The sequence below is a fragment of the Archocentrus centrarchus genome, chromosome 17 (genome assembly GCF_007364275.1).
Source record: "Archocentrus centrarchus isolate MPI-CPG fArcCen1 chromosome 17, fArcCen1, whole genome shotgun sequence".
Taxonomy (NCBI): domain Eukaryota; kingdom Metazoa; phylum Chordata; class Actinopteri; order Cichliformes; family Cichlidae; genus Archocentrus; species Archocentrus centrarchus.
In genome coordinates this window covers 31,513,571-31,528,380 of record NC_044362.1, presented here as the reverse complement: position 1 = coordinate 31,528,380, position 14,810 = coordinate 31,513,571, and the positions used below count along the sequence as shown (strand labels likewise).

Genomic DNA, 14,810 nt, shown 5'->3' with positions numbered 1-14,810 from the left:
TATTTCACACTGTACTTTGTGCAGTGACAATAAAGCCATTCATTTGTTAGAGAATTCATTGTTGCTATTTACATAAGCAGGATTTCTTTTCAAAAATTATTTTTTATTTTCCAAATATATTATTTAATACAAAATAATTTATTAATATTTATTCATTTATTGATTACACTGATTCCCCTGTATGTCCTACGCAAAGGAAGCTAAGTTGTATTTTAATTTATTTCCGCTCAAAGTGACCTTTGGACTGTAGCTCCTCATTAATCTGGGAGGCTCAGTACGTTTGTTTACTCATACAGATCCTCCATCTGAAAACGCACTGTGACCAATTTCATCAAGTGATTTAATTTTGATGTCTGTGATATGTTGGCTTTTGAGTGAAGTAAACAATCATTTTCAAGAGATGATGTCAAATAAATTCTTAATTTTGGGTCCTGAAACGGGGGCATTCCCAGGATTTTTCTTTTTAATGTTGAGGCACGTTGGACTAAAATCCAGCAGGGAGAATATGTGAAAAATCTGAACTAAATAACAAAGAAGCTACTAAAAATTTCTAATTATAAACAGAACCCCTGCATCCATAATAAGGCGTTAAGACCACTGACAGTACAAAAGCTGGGTGTGCACTGAACATGCATTTTTCGTCATAGCCATAAGGGGGCGACTCTTCTGGTAACAGAAAGACCTGTTATCTGTGGGAGAGTCTGTGGGAAAATGAACCCTGTGACCTCACTAAATATTTTCATGATCTCAGTCATAGTTTTAAGTCATGTTAAATAAAGCATGATGTTCATGTTGTAAATTATGGTCACTGACAGAGTCATAAAGTCCCGTGTCTACCTGAGTATCCACAGCAGCCTCTGTTACCTGAGGGAACTGAGATCCTGACATGTGTGCAGCAAAATGTTGGAGATTTTCTGTCAGTCAGTTGCAGCGGGCGTCGTGTGCTTTGTTGTGATCTGCTGGGGGAGCAGCATCAGAGCCGGGGACACCGACAGACCGGACAAACTGATCAGGAAGGCCGGCTCTGATTGGCTGCAAACCAGACACTTTGGAAGCTGTGGTGGAGAGAAGAGGTCACTGAACAACCTGTTATCCATCATGGATCATCCTGACCACCCTCTGCAGCAGAGCACCTTCTCCAGCAGACTGATTCAGATCTGCTGCCACAAGGACAGATAAAGGACAGCTTTCATACCACATGCTGTTAGCTATAATACAATACATCATCTATTATTGTTGTTATTGTTGCTGTTATTTCAACTGCAGTATCAAAGGAATTTCCCAAATATGGGATAAATAAAGTATGTCCTGTCCCATTCTGATCCCGTCATCTAATATTTGCTGTGCTGTTTTTAACTAAATTTGGTTCTATTGTGTGCTTTTGAGTTTGATATATTTGACTTCTTATGATATTATTCCATAATCGTTGAATTTACACTTATTTTATTGTATTGCATTTATTTTGATTTCAGATTAAATTTTACCTTAGTGAGCACATTTTATTTAGCTGTATGGAATTCTGCTTTTTTCATCTATTTATTTAGTTTTTGTTGGGTTTACCTGCCGCGACCCTGAACAGGATAAGCGGAAGAAAATGATTGGTAATTAATGTTTTTATTATTTTTTTCTTTCTTTGTGTTTTTTTATTATTTCTGTATTAACTTGGACAAACGTATCATATTATCAATATTTCCAGTTGTCATAAAATGTCTGATTTTTGTTTTGATTAAAGCTTAAGATATTTTGAGTTTTCCGTGTCTCATTTATATTATTTTATAACATACAGAGAGCTTTGTGTGGTGTTGTAACTTAGAGGCGGTGATACTTTATGAAACCAAAAATAAATAATAATAATTATATACATTTCTTTATCTTTGGTGTGTGTGTATTTGCTTCCTGCCTTTTCGTCAGCTCGCTGCTTTGAGACGAGTATGAAAAACATTTTTGTTGTGATCCGCGCGGAGCGACAAGCAGCCAATCAGCGGGCGCCAATGTCCTGTGACCACGCCCACTCTAGCTGATCACGAGTGGATCCGCGTGCACCCTCTGGCAGTGTGGACCAATCAGGACGACCTGCTGCGAGCGCGAGCGAGGCAGAGTAGGAGGAGGCGGAGGCGGGGCGGAGGCCGGAGCCGTGTATGACGGTTCGGGGCTCAAAGAGCGGAGAAACGCGAAGAGGCGTCACTCCACGGCAGGAGCGCGGCTCGTGTTTACGTCCCTCAGGCTCCGCTTCACAGAGCTCTGTCAGAGTTCACCGCTGCGTTGGTATCAGCCTAAAGGGAGTTTTTCCTTCCCACTGTCACCAAGTGCTTGCTCATAGGGGGTCGTCTGATTGTTGCCGTTTTGTCTGTATTATAGTAGGATCTTTACCATAAGATATAAAGCACCTTGAGGTGACTGGTGTTGTGATTTGGCGCTATATAAGTAAAACTGAATCGAATTATTTATTTAAAGCTTAGTGTTGCACTGATCTCTTGATGAAGTTTGGTTGGTGTAAATATAATTATATATAATTTATATGCATTGTATTAATTTGAATTTCAGATATTTGTTTTGTCATAATGTATTCTCATTTTATTGCCCAATAATAGTATTCTGCTTATTGAAGATATTTTGCTATATGTTTGATGTGTTTAACCTAATTCTTTAACTGTGGTAACAAATCAGTTTCCAAACATTTATTATGAATAAATCATATCTTATTTCTCTTTTTAAAATAGAGCACAAAAAGCTTCAAATAAATAATGGCCTATGGTGGGGTGGATGATGTCATTACTTACCTGCTGCAGTATGCTCGCTCTCACCTGGATGATACTGTGGCATTGTGGGAGTTAGGTTTTGTGTTTTTTCTCCAGTGCCTTTAATGTCATGCACTTCATCCACTTCTGCTGAGTGAGAAGATGCTCAGGATGGGTGTCACCACTCCTGCAGTCTGGATTATCTTTCAGAGAGGCCTCAGTCTGTGCATCAGTGCCAGCAGGATCAACAAACTAATACAGAAGACTGGAACCATCACTGGCCAGAATCTGGAGACGTGTGAGTCAGTGAGGAAGGAAGTCGCTGAACAAACTGATCTCCATCATGGACAATCCATTACACCTGCTCCACCCCCCACTACAGAGGCAGCAGAGCTCACTGTCCATCAGACTGATTCACCTAACCCTGCCATAAAGAACGCTTCAGGAAATCATTGCTGCTGTTCTCTATGAAACTGTACAACAGCTCCTCTTTTTGTGACAGGTGAACACACCTGTCAGGACATGAGATTACACAAACATTTCTGTATTATACCTTATTAGATTTATAGTGTACATATTATTTATTAATGTCATTTGCATGTCTCTTTTTGCAAAATCTGTTATTTTTTTATTTTTCTTTAACTTACATTTTTTATTTTCTTCATTTTTCTTCATTTTATCACTATTGTATATATAAAAATTCTTTGCAGTAGCTCACATTATAAGACCTTCACTTAGTAACTGCTTTGAGCAATGTTGTTTTTATTGTAGATTAAAATATTTTTATTCTTTATCATGCTTCCGTAACACAGTAATAACACAATAAATTTAAGCTGACTTTCAATATGTTCTTACTTGTGCGTAAAATCCTAAATGCTCTGGGACCTTCTTATATTTCCCAAAGTCTGTCAGTCTGCCTCCTGACTCGCTCTCTGTGATCCTCCACGGCCAAACTGTGGGTGATCCACTCCTCACAGAGAAAAATCTGCCCCCAAGCTCTGGAACAGCCTACCTCAAAATATCAGGCAAGCAATCTCTGCACCTTTGGTAAGCTGGCAGATACAGACCATATTCATATTCATCAGTATCACATCAGCTTTCTGTTTCTGTTACCTCTAAGATTATTTATGTTTTAAAAATATATATTTCTATTCATATTTGGCAGGATTGTATGTATAATTTATATGTGCTTAAGTATTATTTGTATATCTGTGTGTGCGTGTTTCTGATGGGCTGCTTGTTTGTTGAAATGTCTGATTTGACATGTAAGAGACTTCATTTCCTAATATGCTGAAAGCCCTTTGAACCTATGTGATATTGGACTATACAAATAAAATATATGAAGTTATTTATAACTGAGCTGTAGTTTTTGGTGGGTGGCCACTCCTGTAAACAGGGTCTCGGTGGGCCGCTGGGAAGCCGGTAAATCGCCGCTATAGACGATCTTTGCGCTGCACACGGAAAGGAGAGGAAACGCCGACTTCTCCATTCCGAGCCCCCCTCTCTCTCAGCTTTAGCAGGAGCGACTGTTTGATCGATCGGAAGCTGGAAGACGAGTCACGTTTATTCCTCACTTTTCAGGCTTCCTCGGATTGTTTCCGGACTGGCCTCCCTCCCGCAGAGCCTGCTGTTGACTGTGAGGGATTTTGCTTCCAGACGCCAGTTTTCATCGACTACACAAACTTGATAGGCAGGCAAGCTAACTAGCTAGCCACCTAGCTAACTTGCTAACTAGCTTGCAGTGTTGTTAAGGGGGACCTCGTTTTCTTTTATTTTCCCCCCCTTTCCCCTTGTTAGTTTTGGGGTTTCTTTGTCGTTGCTCTGTAGCTGGCTGTGGCTACTTCCCCCGACACCCGAAGGCTGTTTGCGGCGAGGTTTGAGCCGGTTGTTCGCAGCTAGCGTGCTCGACACACATTGCTAGCTCGCTAGCTAACACCCTGCGTATTTAGCCTGGAAGCGAGTTCGAGGCCTCAGTCCAGCACCACCTCCAGCAGCAGCTACTACAGTGTTTGCAGTGCCGTGAAGTGAGAGTTGACAGGTGAGTAAGAAGCTGTTCTCTGTCATTAAGGGAAGAGGGGCGGCAAACGCACGGTCTGGGGTACGTTAGCTCGCTTGCTGACTAACTGATTCAGAGCGGTTGGGGGTTGGGGAATCCGCGAAATCACGCCTGAGGTCGCCATCTTTCATTGGATGCTGCTGCAAGCCAGCTAACAAGACATGGCTGCTATTTTGCAGTCGGCTCAACTTTAGCACACAGGCGTCGTGGCTGCAGTAGCTCTGTTTTTACCCATGTACAGACCGCACTTCACCCTCAGGTATTGAAGGAGTGTCGCTGATTTGGCCCCTTAGCGTGTGAGCTGCATTTACTGCCGGCTGTGTCAGCTGCTAAACGCGCCTGCATTGCGTCTCCGCTGGAAGTTGTAGTGTTTTTGACTTGTGAAGTTGATCCAAACAAACGTTTCTCAAGTGTGTGTATATGGATGAATGGATGGAGATAAACGCTGGTTAGCAGTGCTCCCGCACTGGGAGATCCAAGATGCCTTGTGACCATCCTCCACCAGCGGTAACCCACCGACTAAAAATACACTCCCCTGGCCCCAGCGTTGCATTTTTCACCGGTAGAGTTGAACCTCGGCCTTGTTTAGGAGCAGCGGTTGGGCTCATAAATCACCTCTAGTGATTTTAGCAGGGTGGAAACAAGACAGAGGAGGAGTGAGCAGAGCTTGTGTTTTGGTTCAGGCCCCGTCTAGACCTCATGATTGAGTCACTGCATCTGTAGAGGAAATGGCATGTGTTTTGACAGGGGTAACTGTTTGTTAGAAAGGTTGCATTCAGCGGTTAAAGTGGGATTTGGCAGGTGGGGCGGGGGCAGCCTCAGGTGTAGTGGCAGTGGGTTTTCCTGGCCCCCAATGGCCCTTTTTTTTGTGCACATGGACGTGGTTGGTCTGCATGTAATTAAAGCAAACAGTCTGTTTTTGTTCTGGTATTTGTGTCCATTTGATAACCGAAGATGTACTGGTTAAAATGTTTGTCAGCATTGTGATTTTCCTTTGAAATAACTCAATCAGAAATATGTTTCCTATATAATTTGTATTATAACCTCTGAGGTCTGTACTAGGAAACAGAATTTGGACCATAGAAGGATAACTTCAGGTTTTCAGGGTTATGAAGGTATTTTCGTTCATACCGGGGGTACATTGCCTTCTCCAGAACAGTTTATGCTCAAGATAAAAATGCTCAACGGGTATGAAATAACCATCTATTGGTCAATCTATTTTCTAGAAAATAGTGCTACCAGGTGATTCCTCAGACCTTGGTGCTGGTAGCATGGTTTCTACAGAGTGAGTGGCAGCTACAGGACTCAGTATCTGGTCTCATAGTACTTGTTATAAGTATCCCTATATTCAGCCTTCTTAGCGTAGTTGCTGTAAAAGCAAGATGAAAATAATTTATGGGTAAAGGTGATAACCACTGATTCAAAATGTTTAAACCAATCGTCTTACCATATAAACTACTTTAGATACCGAGCTTATTTTTATAATAAGTTGCTCATTGGGTGCACCTCCTACCATTAAAGTAAACAAAAATATTATACCACTGCTCCTAGTCCTCTTTGACTGTGAGTAACATAAGGTTGGCCAAGAATATTAAAAAAAAACAGATATAATTGAAAATGTAATACCCCCGTCGAGTGTCAGAAAAATAGAAGTAACACCTGTTTTTTTCGGACTAAACCAGGGCAAAAGGTGTCACTGATGATTTAATGTGTTACCATTACCAAAGTAGAGAAAGAGAGAGAGCGGCACGATACTTTAAACCAGCAAAAACAGGCTGCTGCAGCAGGTAAACCTGACCTACACTGAAATGTAAACTTTAAGGGTGTACAAGTCGAATGTGGGTCCACATCTGCAGTGCTGCTGTTGTCCTGTTGCTGCACACCAGTGCAGAAGCTGGGCTGAGCATTATTAGATTGCTTTATCTGTGTGTGGCATTTTCCAGTATTATAAGTCCTCGAGTCATGGGAATTGATTATTTTTGCCCTGGAGAGACTGAAGTTCTTGTCTTCCTCTGATGAGCATCCCTCAAGAAATTGAGATGCGATTTTAGATGAAACACACCAAGGTTTTTCCTGCATGCAAACAAGTAGGCGCCCACCACTGTGGTTTTACCTTACACCATAGGTACACAAGTACTATAATTTAAAAAGAAAAAAAGAAATTAACCAGTATTTTTTTTTTTTAAGCAGGGTTTAATTTGCCAATGCTTAAATGCATTTTTGTTTATCACAATGCACAGAAACAACAGGCCTGTGCTCAGATGTGAGCAAGTTAAGGTAACACAGAAGACCCTTTGTCTTAAGTCTCTGGGTGGGACCGTGGTGGAGTGGGTAGGACTGTGGCCTCACAGCAGGAACGTTCCTCATTCAAACCCCAGCTGAGGCCTTTCTGTGTGGAGTCTGCGTGATCCTCCGGTGCTTACGTGGGTTTTCTCCAGGTACTCTGCCTTCCTCTCACAGACCAAAGGCACATTAGGTTAATTGGCCATGGATGGGAGGTAGATAAAGTGCTTCAAGTGTATATAATAAAGCACTCTATGAGTATATAGTTATTAAAATGTGAGTCGTAGTCTGAAGTGCTTTGAGTGGGCAGCAAGACTAGAAATTGGTATATAAATGCGAGTACATTGCAACTATATGTGTACCAATCACCCTCAAAGGTCCATTTTGTGCCGGCAAAAATCCTGCACATTTATCATTTTAATAACATTTTAAATATTTGGTCTTTATTTCCTCACAAACCCTTTAAAAATGTTGAGGGTGCATCTGAAAGTAAAAAAAACTAAAACTGTTTTAGGCACATCAAACTGCAGACAACAGCCTATTAATTTCCACACCCTGTCTTAATAATTGAGCTTTGATATGGTCAGCCTGTGTTACAGCTTTACAGTGTAGTTTTATCTTTCTGTGATAAATCAATCGCTCTGCTGTCAGTACACTTATCCATATTTGTGCCAACGCCACTGTTTTCATGTGAACATGCTTTAGTGGATTCACTTATCGAGGTGATTACCACCTTCCTGTGTCCACTTAGTCTGATTGGTGATGTTGGGTTCAGTGAAGCCAGATAATGTAAAGATATTTTGGGTATGTTGTTACTCCTTTGTAGTACAGGTACAGTGATTAAAGTGAGATTGGCTGTCGGGTTTAATGTTAAGTTTAGTTTCACTTCATATTTTTAGGTTGGTACTGTGAACCACAGTACTACAAACTACTAGGTTAGGCTACCTTGGCACTGTGCAATTAATACAAGCTTACTTTCACTCTCTGTTTTGCCTTCCAACAATGATTGAAACAACATAATTGATAAATATTTGTTGTGCTTAAAGCGGCCCTCACTCTACTGGAAACGTCTCCTGTCTGGAGTTTATCCGGGTCTCACTCCGAGTGCAGGTGTTTTCTCTAAAAGGCAGTTTGTGTGTTGGTTGAAGGTGTTGTCTCAGACAGGTTAAAATTACAACACTGAAGGCACGAGATGTATTCCTGCTGTCAGGTTAAAGTTAGCAATCCAAAAATGTTGCTGTGCCTGAATCAAAGAGAAATTCATCTTTCTTATATTTCAGAAGATATTTTGGAGATTTTCAGTAGGGCCCAGTGCCTGAATTTCATATTTCAAAACAGGGGATTTCTCTTCTTGCCACAAAAGGCATGTATACGCTTTTTTTTTTTTTTTTTTTTGGGGGGGGGGGGGTCTGTTCTGCTACATTTGGGTGGACAGCTGGAAATAATGAGCAGTTCAAATTGGTCGGGAGGTTTCTGTACTTGACCCCAAAAACAGGATTAACAAAAACCCGACTAAATTAATATTTAAATACTGTATGATGAAGTACAGCCATCACTGCAGGACTCAGAGCTCAGCATGTTGTTCTCTATAAGAGCAGCACAGTTAATGCAGAGTCTGTCTAAAATCTCAGAACAAAAACTATCCAAGTTTTTCTGTGTCAGAAATACTGCAGTTATTTATTGCAGTATTACAAAACCAAGGTAGAACATGTTAAATGTGTTAGCCTACCGGCTGGTTTGATGGTTTAAACTTTAACTGATCTGTGGATTAAAATAGTTCAGATTATCATCACTGCAACTTTCATTTTCACAAGTTCAGTGTTTCCTCTGTGTGGTTCTGTCAGTTGATTCATATTTACATTTATGGCTAGTGGTCCAAGTTTGTAGGCCATTAACTTCACATCTTTGAAGCCTGTTGGTGTGTGGATGGAGGGTGGGGGGGTCTATCCAAAGAGATAAAGAGATAATATAATGTTTTGACTGCTGTAGGACAAGATTTCCAACTTTTGGTCTAAATGAAGAACTTTTTAGCTTGCATCACTTCAGACTGTCGTCTGTGTAATTTGTTGTGCCATAGGTCAGCTTGTATAAAAAGGGACTGTGGGTCTCACAGGTTCACATAGTGTGGCACAAAAAAAGAGTTGCATTTAAATTTTGTTCATGAATTTGGCCACATGAAAACAAACCAATCTGGATTAAATGATTGCTGTTTTTGCATTGATTTTTACTATAAATTACTTTTGTTTTTTTTTTTGTTTTCTTTGTATAAATCGAGTGCATCTACTTTCCTTTACAGCACTGAGCATCTTCCCCTCGCTAAAGGCCAACCCCATTCAGTTTAGTTCAGTTCGAGCAAGGATGACTAAAGGAGAGCCTCAGGTCAGCAAGATCTCTTTAGAGAAAGTAAACCTGACAAGAAGCAGCGCAGGCTTTACGTCATCTTTTACTTATACGTGTGGAAATTTTTGTCAGGAGGTTGTAAAACCAGCACTGCAGCGGCTTGGAAAAAGGGCTGTGGCCAGGACTTTGTTGTATCAATATTTTAGAGTAATTTAAAGTTATGTGTAAAATTTTCACCACTATATGTTAGTAGATGCAGATTGCATTCAACTGAGGTCTGTTTTCGTACCCCTCCCAATTCAAGTGCATGATCTCAGCTCTGTGCTGGGATTAATCAGTGCTGCTGTTTTTGCCGCTGTTAGCCTCTGTTAGCTGGTGTTAGTGAAAAGTGGGTGTAACATTGTTGGACTCTGAGGTTTAGTGAACTCCCACAAAATGTGAGAATGAAATCAAGGTGATTATCAGAGGGAAAGTGTTTTTATTTATTTTTTTATGACACTTAGCTTAACATTAGCTGGCATAATGTTAGATTATAATCAGCTGTTCTTGTTGTTTAGCCGGTCAGCTGTCCGTAGATGGGAGGGTCACATGTCTAATCTGCTGACAGTAAGTAATGGCAACAATATTGTGAATAAATAAACAAGTTTATGCATGTTGTCGTGTGTTAGAGCCCTGACTTTAGTTTAGGTGATGAAGTTTAAGCTGAGAAGGAAGAGGAAGACATTTGATTAAGATGCTGGTTGCGTTTTCTGGTTCCTTCCATGTTTTCACTGCTTCAGTGAAGGGGACCTCTTCTCAGAAGATAACACATGGGTATAATGCTTCGTATCGCAAGTCTTGAAGGTGCAGGCACAAATCTAACTGTCCCCCCACAACACACAAACACCTGGGAATTCTCCTCTCCTCCGCCTTCGGAGTACTATGTATGTGGCCAGTTTCTAGCCACATATGTAAAACACGATTAGTCGTATTCAAATCTGGTGGGGGAGCATGGCATCTTCCACAAACAGATGCAAATGAATTACTTCTAAGTTTATAAAAATGCACCTATTTGTTTGGAAGGTGTAATGTACCTTTAAGTGTCTGACAGCAGAAACAGAAAAAATATACCAAGGAGAATTTGGCTGTGAAGCACACATGATGAAATGGAAACACAGAAACTCACACCCAGTCATTGGTTACTGGTTTCAGATTGGTCCTACCGTCATGCCTAATCAAGTCCAAAAGCAATGAAATAATAGATGTCACCTAGTTACATAAGTTGTGTGAAGGTTTCAGTTGTCAAACTAATTTTAAGATGTTAGGTACAAAGTTTATCACACAAACAGATGCTTCGATTATTGACGTGAGTTGATGGAGGCTTGTGCTTAGCCCCGTTCATCACAGCAGCAGTGACAGTGTGTCATGTGGATCAAAGGTCACTGGCTTTACAGCCTCGCCATTCTTTTTCTGCTTTGTATGCAAACACAGCGAGGGCCCGTGTCAGGGACAGGCGCCTGATTGTTGTGTGGATTATCACCGCTTTACAAACAGGACAGAAAAGGAGGTGTTTCCAGTGGTGTGGCAGACGGCTCATTTGTGAGGTCAGATGTAGTGGGAGTGATCGACCAGTGGGGCTTTGGGGATAAGAGAGTGATGTTGAAAATTTGACCTACAAACCCTCATGATATTTGTCACATAAAAACACAGGAAGCTGCACGTGCAGTTAAAAGTTACTAGAAAGTATGGTTCAATAACAGAAGCGTGGATATTTGGCAGTTGTGTAATCTTGATGCAGGTTCATGGTACTGCTGGTGGTTATTTGCTTAATCATTTTGTCTCAGTGTTCAGTCTAACATTTTCCCCCACTGGCCCCGTGGGCTGGCTGAGTTTTAGGGCCCTTTCAGTTATTTTATTTATTGGTGGCTAGCTTAATCTTTAATATTTCAAGCAGTGCCTTTTGTGAGTTCATGTTCACATCAAAGAGGCTGAAGTGAGCAGTCGTTGACGGGCAGTTTTCCCAGTGTTTAAGTTACTGAATTGAAGCGGTTGTTCTTTGTGGTGGTGAAAAAAAAAAATGCAGGAAAGCAGGGCCGGTACTGCAGGGCTGGACGGTGTGTTTCACTCACATTTTTGACTAAAAATAGATGCATGGGGACAGCAAAAGGTATTTAGGAGTGCCCGTTCAAATATTCAGCCAGGTGGATGGAGCGCTGTCAGTGGCAGTTGTAAGAGTCCATCATTAGACTTCCTGTTCAGAAATCTTAAACCTGAAGAAAAGTGATGTTTTCAGCTGCTCACATTCACTGCTTGTTTATTTTGCACAGTGATGTGAAACTGAATGAAGAAAAAGCTCAAATTAAAGCTGAAAACTGCTTTTTTCCTTGTTTTTTTATTTTTTTAGTTTGCCATGAGCTTTAAATTTGGCAGATTTCTGGTAAACTGCTGCAGGCTAACAGACGCCATCCACTCTTTTTCTAGCAGAGACACCTGCTACTGCTAATTGCTAATATTTTTTGCACATTTAGATTTTAATATAAATCTAAATGTGCGCTAATAGTAATAAATTAGGCCCTATCATTACAAATAAAGCCACCCAGCAGCATTTAAAATAATTGAAGAGCTTTTTCTTCCCCTGAGGGCCGGTAAAAGTCTCATCTGCTGGCCCATGAGGGACCAGCGTGGGGAAAAATGCTACAGTGGACACTAACTGAAGCAAGAAATGTGCCAAATTAAAAGACAGTAGCAAACCAAACAGGCAGTTTATCTGCATACAGACAGCTTTAATTATGCTTTTGCTTTATTGCTGTGTGAAATAAACCAGCAGTGGATGCTTTTCTTCATGTTTGTTGAACCAAGTGGTCTGAAAAGGACTGTTATTGGCTTCTTATATGCCAAGATTTTGATTGACAGATGGCACAAGTAGCTGCTGGTAACTCAAGAAAAACATTTTCGTTCTGTCCACCTGGTTTCATGGTCTCGTCATTGCTGCAGATCAACCAAAAACTACACACACGATCTGCAGTGTCATCCTCACCGCTGGTTTATTATCAACCTTTTTGTAGAGACAACACAAATACACTTTGCAGTCCACATAAATTTTTTAGCCGAAAAAATGAGTGAAATCCTTGTGCTCGATGCCTGCGTGATCATTGCTGCCTTCTTTTAGTACTTTTTTTTTTTTTGGTGTGAAAGTAGTACTTGCAAGGAAGCACTTTAACTAGTTTGCTTCACAGGTAAAATCCTAACTGGGACAGGTAGAAACACCATCATTGACACACGGGTCAGTCAGCAGGGCTCACATACTTGCTTCACTGGTTATGTTGAATCCTGAGTGTAAAAATGGTCAAAACTGGTTAAAAGCTGACTTCTTTTTTTGCCCCACTACCAGCACATGGAAAGCTCTGTTTGCTTGGTAGGGATATATAGTTATTTTTAAAATAACTATATAGCTGTTTTATGCCAAGATGCCACAGTTGTTTTTTTGTTTTGTTATTCACCCCCCCCCCCCCCCCCTTTTTTTTTTTTTTTTAAACAAGAGGAAACCGTAAAAATCTTCAGCTAAACTTAAATCATACAAATTTATGAGGCTGAGTCCAGATATGAGGACTGGTAAACAAACAGATAAACATCAGCCACTGCCATCAGTAAACGTCAGTGTCCACAGGCAGCAGGAAATGGGAAAACTTTTATTGAATGGGGACTTTGAAATATGAGTTGTTCCTGTGGTTCCTAATAGGGCTGCAACGATTCGTCAACATAATCGATGATGTCGACTTCAAAGATTAGTCGACGTGGAATTTTAATGTTGACACGTCATATTCTAAAACCATGTATGTGATTTTGTAACTGCAATACGCTACAGGAAGATATGGGGGCAGTGTTGCCTCCATTGTCTGCCAATAACAATACTAACAAAGAAGAACATAACCTGAACAACATAACAATGGTGGAACAGAGAGGAGGGTGGAGAAAATGAAAGAAAATTGAGACAGCGTGTTAAAGGTGTGGGAGCATTTGACAGAAAACAAAAATAAAGCTGAATGCAGACTGTGCAAAGCAGAGCTTTCCTTCCACGGCAGCATCACTGCAGCGCTGAGTGCTCTGGATGGGTACGTTACTGTGTCATTGATACCTGTTAATGTTTGTACAGGAATGTTTCTGTTAGTTTACCTGTTGGAAACAAGCTCTCATGGATGATGTTTGCTAAGTGGAACATTTCAGTTATGTTAGCTAATGAGTGAAGGACAATAGGAGCAGCTACACTGGCTCCTATTTCTTTCCTCACATTAATATTAGCATTCATTCTGAATAGTAAACCTCTGTATGAACCTCTGTATCATTTAATTTGAAGCCTTATTTGCACTTTTGGACAGAGGCCATTTTTATTCATTTGCACATTATATTTTCATTTAAAAATAAAATTGCATTCACTTTAATATACATTGTTTGATATTTATTGTGATGGTCACATTATTGTTAAAAATACATTTGATTAGTTTCAAACTTGTATTTTTTATGGGTCATTGTTTTAATTGTGAGGAGAGACAACGAGGTGATATTCCAGGTGGGCAGGCTTGAACAAGTAAGATTGAAATAATCGTTGACTAATCAACTAATTAAAAAATAATTGACTGATTAGTCGGCTACCAAAATAATCTTTCATTGCAGCCCTAGTTCCTAGGATAGTTAAGAGTAGAATGGGAGGCAGAGCCTTCAGCTTTCAGGCCCCTCTTCTGTGGAACCAGCTTCCAGTTTGGATTCGGGAGACAGACACCCTCTCTATTTTTAAGATTAGACTTAAAACTTTCCTTCATGATAAAGCTTATAGTTAGGCCTGGATCAGGTGACCCTGAACCATCCCTTAGTTATGCTGCAATAGGCCTAGGCTGCTGGGGGGGTTCCTATGATGCACTGAGTGTTTCTTTTCATTAACCTCTTTTTACCCCACTCTGCATTTAATCATTAGTTATTATTAATCTCTGCCTCTCTTCCACAGCATGTCTTCTGTCCTGTCTCTCTCCCCTCAGCAGATGACCCCCCCCTCCCTGAGCCTGGTTCTGCTGGAGGTTTCTTCCTGTTAAAAGGGAGTTTTTCCTTCCCGCTGTCACCAAGTGCTGCTCATAGGGGGTCGTTTTGACTGTTGAGTTTTCTCTGTAATTATTGTAGGGTCTTTACCTTACAATATAAAGTGCCTTGAGGTGACTGTTTGTGATTTGGTGCTATATAAATAAAATTGAATTGAGTTATAACCTGGGCAAATCCAAAACATGATATGTAATATTTTATTAACTGCCATAACATTAAAGCCTAAATTGGTCATTTAATGCACAACTATCGCACAACATGAACTGTGAACTAAGCAAAAAGCTGCAAATTTTACATTTCAGATCACTTAAGATCAGCTGTGTTGT

The 14,810-nt window shown here is 40.5% G+C and overlaps 1 protein-coding gene across 2 annotated transcripts in view; it reads left to right on the top strand.

The window, feature by feature from the left end:
* The first annotated feature begins 4,217 nt into the window (after positions 1-4,217).
* larp4b (La ribonucleoprotein 4B) overlaps positions 4,218-14,810 on the top strand; it is a 50,160-nt gene continuing 39,567 nt past the window's right edge. For both annotated transcript variants that reach the window (XM_030752748.1, XM_030752747.1), the window contains exon 1: positions 4,218-4,776. The gene's annotated coding sequence lies outside the window, so the exon portion shown is untranslated. The remainder of the gene's footprint in view (positions 4,777-14,810) is intronic.